At 37.9% G+C, this 6,730-nt stretch overlaps 2 long non-coding RNA genes across 2 annotated transcripts; one reads left to right on the top strand and one right to left on the bottom strand.

The window, feature by feature from the left end:
- Positions 1 to 5,599: 5,599 nt before the first annotated feature.
- LOC144990457 (uncharacterized) lies at positions 5,600 to 5,958 on the bottom strand. The gene is made up of 2 exons (XR_013654448.1): positions 5,850 to 5,958; positions 5,600 to 5,735 (listed from the first exon to the last, which is right to left on the bottom strand). It is a non-coding gene; the product is annotated as an uncharacterized LOC144990457 (long non-coding RNA).
- Positions 5,940 to 6,269, top strand: LOC144990458 (uncharacterized). Its single transcript, XR_013654449.1, has 2 exons — positions 5,940 to 6,029; positions 6,144 to 6,269. It is a non-coding gene; the product is annotated as an uncharacterized LOC144990458 (long non-coding RNA).
- The last annotated feature ends 461 nt before the right edge of the window (positions 6,270 to 6,730 follow it).

Raw genomic sequence — 6,730 nt, 5'->3', positions numbered from 1 at the left:
CGAGGGGGAGAGTGGGCAACCCTGTCTAGTTCCTCTTCCAAGAAAAAACCTGTTGGAAGTCTGTTTATTAGTTCTAACTGATGCATTGGGGTTGTGATATAATATTTTGATCCAATTGATGAATGATTCTCCAAACCCAAACTTATGGAAAATTGGATATTTTTAACTCAGAAGTAAGCAAATCCAGTGGTCCCCAACCTTTTAAAGGCCATGGACCGGTTTAATGTCAGACAATATTTTCACAGCCAGGTCTGTACGAGGCTAAAGTATGCATGTGATTTTTTTCCCTTTAGCCTTCATTTTAACTTCCTCTATATAATATATGCAGCTGGTTTTAACTTTATTTATACATGAAACTTTATTTCCTATTATTTAGGTTTAGAATTTGAAACCATTACTGTGTGATGCAGATTTTACCTTAACCCATAAAGGTCACAGTGAAAGATTAAAAGACTTCAGCCTCGTCCAACTTTGAATACACACACACAAATTACTAAAACTCATGTTTTCTAATATATTTGTAAATGTAAACCCACAGTTTGAGTACCTTTATTAGCAGCATTTTTGTGACATTAGACAGTTAAGTGCTCAATATTATGCATTATTATTATTATTGGGTGTGTTCAAAACTGTTGCAACAAAACCATATTTGGAGTAAAGACACCCAGTTTTTGTTTATTAATTGCAGATATTTTTCTCTATGAAGATAGAGGCTCTTCTTCTGTTTCCTCACTGGCTCTTTTCTGCAAAAAGAAACTTTCCAAATACATTTGTTTTTTGTTGAGTTTCCCAGCCTGGGGGGTTTCAATTGAGTGGTTGCCGCAGCCACTTTAAGAAGGTTGCGGATATATTTTCAACACGTGACTGAGTGACTTGACATATATGAGTTGGATGTGGTGAGAGAATCCAGCAGTTTTCCAAATCAAACTTCCTCCAGAATCACATTGGAAATAAAACGGAAAACGGTAGGTGGTGTTTTTTTGTCCTCTGCCTGGTATCAACTGTGCCACAAACCCGTACTGCTCCATGGCCTTGGGGTATTGGACCACAGAGCTAATAAATTGCAGAAATGTAGCTATTACCACAACTGACTAAAGATATGTTTTCAGTAAATCTATACAAAAAATAAAATATATCAATTATACTGTAACTGTCCTAAACAGCTGTTGCTTTGCACAAAATAGAAGTGCTAATCAGCCAGTGCTTTGTGATACTTCAAAAATGTAAGCGCTCATGTGACACTTTATTGGAAACATCTGTACACCAGATTACTCAACCAATTATCCAATTATGCAATTACGAGGTAACAGTGTTTGGAATTATACAGAGACATTTACATTAAACTTGGTAGAAGAGAGGAAAAAGTGACATTTACTATGACAGTATTTCTGCTGATTTCATGGAGTTGTAATTGGGTCTCCTCAATTTATACAAAATGGCTAAGAACAGAATGGATTCTGAAAACAGAGACCATTCAGTGAACGGCTCTTCTCCACATGGAAACACTTTATTGACTGGAAGTCAAAGAAAAACAGCTTGACTGGTCAGGGCTGACAGAAAGTCTATGATACCAAAGATGACCACCCTGAACAACTGTGTACGCACAGTATGTCAAAGCTTGAAGCAGATGGGCTACAGCAGTCAACAAACCCAGTGGGCTCCACTGCTGTCAGCCAAGAACAGTAATCTCAGGCTGCAGGGGGCAACGGCTCAGCAATACTGGACTACTGATATAATAAATCTTGATTTCTGTTGAAGCTGGGAATTTGGCATCTGCAACAGTAATCGATCGACCCCACACGCGTTATCTCCTCTGTTGAGGCCAATCTGGCGCTTGTTTAATGCTGATGTAAACGTTCTCTTCCTGCCTATAAAACAAAAAAACAGGGTTTGAAAGCCATGGCCTCCTTTACTGGTGTTGCTGTCAGGTTAAAATTACTTTGTAAACACATTTTACACATTTTACAAGTAGGCTTAAACTGAAATTGATTATTTTTTCTGACCAAAAAAAATCCTCTTAGCTGAGAAAAAATCCAATCAAACATTATAAAATGCAAAAATTAAAGAAAGGGAAAACAGAATACTGTTATCTTAATTAATGGTGTACAAGGATTTTCATGATCTTTGAATATTTTTTTTTTTACTTCTGATGTAAAGGAAGTTTGTGAAAATGTGTGAAATGGACCCTAATGCTATGTTCACACGCATGTGATGCGCAATCAAGAACAAGCTAAACCTGTATTCTTGAACGTGCATGTACCATAATGGTGTTCACTCTAGATTGTTTCCACTCAATAACAGCACATGTACCTACAGGTGGAAGAGGCTTGGTGTGAAATCTCAAAGCGGTGCAAATCTCGCCAATCTTGCTCCATGTTTCCTTTATCACAGCTCTATTCCAATAAATGAAAGACTTATATAATTCCGTCCGGGCACAGACCCCAATTATTAATTTCTCCTGCATGATCATTTTTTAAATGGTTGCACTTCTGTGAACAAAAAGAGTTGCCATTCACATGTAACTACCAAATCCAAGCTCCTGATTGGTCAAAGTTCAACTGGTTTTAACTTTCAACTCAGGTTAAATGGCAGTGCGTTTTGTTCATGGGGCCCAGATACAGTGGTAAAAGCTTGTGTCGACACACGTGAACTTCAGAGTTTTAAATGGGGAAGCCTGAAACGCAGGTGGTTGCTTGAACACACCAGTGACGTGCGGTCAGGTGAGGCAGGTGAGGCAGAGCCTCACCTGTCATAATCATGATAAAATAGAAAAAGGTAAATTAAGTAAATATTATTTTCCACTGATCTGTGTTAAATATACTTTTTCAGTCAACTCAACATTTTTTCCACAGTTTCTGAGGTTAAAAATGCAGAATTTGAGTGTTGCACGATCACAGACGGAGCTGAATCTCCGGGTGAGGCTCGGGAGCGCTGTGCCTCACTTCTGACGGTAGGGCTCAATGTTAACACAGACGTGCCGTGAAAAAAAACTGCTGTAGGCCTGCATAATCGGCTTCAGGTGAGGCATGCCTCACTAGGGGGCAGACGTGAGCTGACAGCTGCTTTGTAGCTACACTGGCGCTGTAGAAAAAGACTAAGAACGTCTTTCTCCATTCAGAGGGAGAAACTCATATAAACTAAAGGAAAACAAGGAAGACTTTTCCAACAGATCATAGAGATTTTTGTGGAGAAGGATCAACACATGGACTCAAAAAGGAAGGCCAAACATGGTTTTCAATGTTTGTTTTTTAAAAATAACTTGGGAGCAAGTGGAAAAAATGTAAGTAAAATCATTTATTTTGTTTTTATGATCATTCTCAGACAACATTTGATAACAGAAATAGTTACTGAGGGTCAAATTTGTTTACAGTATATATGAATAATTTACACAAGAGTGTTCTATCCATCTATAAAAGAAATATTCTCTGTAGGACAAATATGTTCTTGTGTGTATTTTATAAGCTGTTATAGCTGCTGTTGGATGAATTGTGAAATATTTAGTTCTTTCATTGTAAATCTGACTCCAGAGGATTCAGTGCCTCACCAGTCACTGACCTCACCGCACGTCACTGGAACACACATTGCCATTGTGAACATAGTTTGAAAATGTGTAAAGCACTGGATGTGACTATTACAAAAAATCCAGCATTGAAAAACTGGTTAAAAACTTAAACCAATGATATGAGCACATTGAAATAAAAACTAATAATGAGATGAAACAGTGCTCTTATGTATTATCCTATCAGAGCAACTCACAGTCAGTAGGCCTATAAACAGTGAGCACTCACATGCTTTGTGCTGTATGGTTAAAGTAGCTGTAAAAAATCACTGATAGAACAAAACCTATTTTCTGATTTCACTTTGCTTCTATTATTTTACAGCATTTGCTGTTTGCTACTGTAAAGATCTCACATAATGACATTAAGGAGAGATCAGTTGTTGCCTTCTTCATGGACACCTTACTATCAATTCCACTTCTATTGCTATCAGTTCATTCATTGTTTCCTCATTTCTTTGATCTAATAGCTGATCTGCCCATTTTTTCAGCCAACCAATGGCCATTTTCTTTCAATTAAATGTCATCAGTGTTTGTCTTTCCAACTTCCAGGCAAGGCCTCTTTTACCCCTTTCCTGAGCACCATCTGCCTCTGGAAGGCGTCCATGTATCAACCATCTCCATCAGCACCTAGTCTCTGATGTGTCGTCATGAAAGGGTTTTGCACATTCCCATTGTGTTCTAGAGTCTGATCAAAAGAAGACTTGCTTTAGAAATACATTGCTTAAATTCATCTCACTCTTGTTAAACTTAAAATTTATGTTGAAAAAACAGTTTTGTCCAATCAGCAAAAGTAGAATTTATTTATTGTTTTCTTCTGAGTAGATTAAGTGTAATTCTCAAATGCTCAAAAATCTTCACTTTAAGACTTGAAAAATGACTAAAACATGAAATTCTCTCTCTCTTTTGTTTTTGTTTTTTAGAAACTATTAAAAGCAGCCATGCAAACTCTGAATGCCAAAGATTTTTTCTATCTCTAATTTACTCTGTATTACAAATAGTTACGACAACTCATTGAAGTCTAATTTTCCCCCCCATATTTTTCTTTTGTCGTAAAGAGACATTATTTAAAATTTCTAATCAAAAGAAAACAAAAAGGGAGCCTTTAAATCTCTCACTTTAGCAAGAACATGTTTTTAGGATAAAGTGACATGTTCAAGGGCTTTGCTGCCATGTTTTATGGGCCAACCTGGAATCCCTAGAGACGTTAAATTTCATATCAAGTATCTTCATCCTCATAGTTGGTTAAAACCACACAAAATAGTTATAACTTACGGAGCCCGTGTCCTGACATTAAGATATAAAAATATATCTTGTTCCCACAGATTAATATCTTGTTCCCACAGGTTATTATGTCGTTCGCACGAAATACTATTCCGTTCCCACAAGATACTATTCCGTTCCCACAAGATATTATTGCGTTCCCTCAAAATAATATTCCGTTCCCTCGAAATGATTAACTCGTGCGAACGCAATAATTATGTCGTTCGAACGCAATAATTAATCCGTTCGAACGCAGTAATTATTCACGTGATAAGTCATTCACGCGGATATGCTCTCTGTACGCCGGCAAAACTAAGCCGCTTTCAGCGGTAACTTCCGTGTCTCTGTGACCCATTTTCGTTCAAAAAAGGAACATGAAAAACAAAAATGATCACTTTATTACTGTCTCAATGAATATAAGAAAAATATCAAAAGATTTATAATAACTAGGCTGCTTTGTCAAACGATAGCTCCTGCTAGGCTACTACTAGCTCCGCCGCAGAGCTCTTTGATGTATGCCGGCATTTGGGCAACTGGCTGGTCTGTTGTCAGACAGCTGATATTGTAGTTTAGGGTCGAATAGGAATAATAATATTCAGGACTTGTATTTTATTAACTTTAGCAGTCAGTCGCTTTACATTCGAAGGCTATAAGGATACATGCTAACTGACTAGCCGATCATTGATCCTGTTATTAATTTACGTCATGGATTTACAGCAGATACCTTCACATTTCTGTCTGTGTGTGTCTCATTACATTGCATTGAAGACACGGAGGATGTTTAGAGAACAGATTTATTTATTTCAAAAAGCACAAAGCATCCATCGTATTCACGTTCATTCACATGATGATGATCTGTGGTACGCCCTCAGTCATCTTGCTGCAAAAGCCGCTTCCTGCCGCTACTTCCGTGTCTCTGTGAGCATTCAATAGGGGTAAAAATAAAAGCAAGAATGGTCGATCTGTTATTGTCTCGATGAAAATCTGAAAAATATCATATTAAGCTGGCTACTTCGCCGAAAGCACTTACCTTTAGCTTGTAGCATAACAACAATAGCAGTACGTCACGTTTCCCAGAATGCTTTGCGGCCAACCATTGGTCTTGTTGTTAGACCTTGGTCACAGGGACACGGTGATTGGCCAATGATTGGCAGGAAAGCATTCTGGGAAACGTGACGTACTGCTATTGTTGTTATGCTACAAGCTAAAGGTAAGTGCTTTAGGCGAAGCAGCCAGCTTAATATGATATTTTTCAGATTTTCATCGAGACAATAACAGATCGACCATTCTTGCTTTTATTTTTACCCTTATTGAATGCTCACAGAGACACGGAAGTAGCGGCAGGAAGCGGCTTTTGCAGCAAGATGACCGGAGGGCGTACCAGATGATGTGAACGTGAATACGATGGATGCTTTTGTGCTTTTTAAAATAAATAAATCTGTTCTCTAAACATCCTGCGTGTCTTCAATGCAATGTAATGAGACACACACAGACAGAAATGTGAAGGTATCTGCTGTAAATCTATGACGTAAATTAATAACAGGATCAATGATCGGCTAGTCAGTTAGCATGTATCCTTATAGCCTTCGAATGTAAAGCAACTGACTGCTAAAGTTAATAAAATACAAGTCCTGAATATTATTATTCCTATTCGACCCTAAACTACAATATCAGCTGTCTGACAACAGACCAGCCAGTTGCCCAAATGCCGGCATACATCAAAGAGCTCTGCGGCGGAGCTAGTAGTAGCCTAGCAAGAGCTATCGTATGACAAAGCAGCCTAGTTATCATAAATCTTTTGATATTTTTCTTATATTCATTGAGACAGTAATAAAGTGATCATTTTTGTTTTTCATGTTCCTTTTTTGAACGAATATGGGTCACAGAGACACGGAAGTTACCGCTGAAAGC

Source organism: Oryzias latipes (assembly GCF_053564925.1).
Source record: "Oryzias latipes strain Hd-rR chromosome 1 unlocalized genomic scaffold, Olatipes_Hd-rR_3.1 chr1_Y".
NCBI lineage: Eukaryota > Metazoa > Chordata > Actinopteri > Beloniformes > Adrianichthyidae > Oryzias > Oryzias latipes.
Note: the sequence above shows the minus strand (reverse complement) of the source record. Positions and strands in the feature narration are given on the sequence as shown.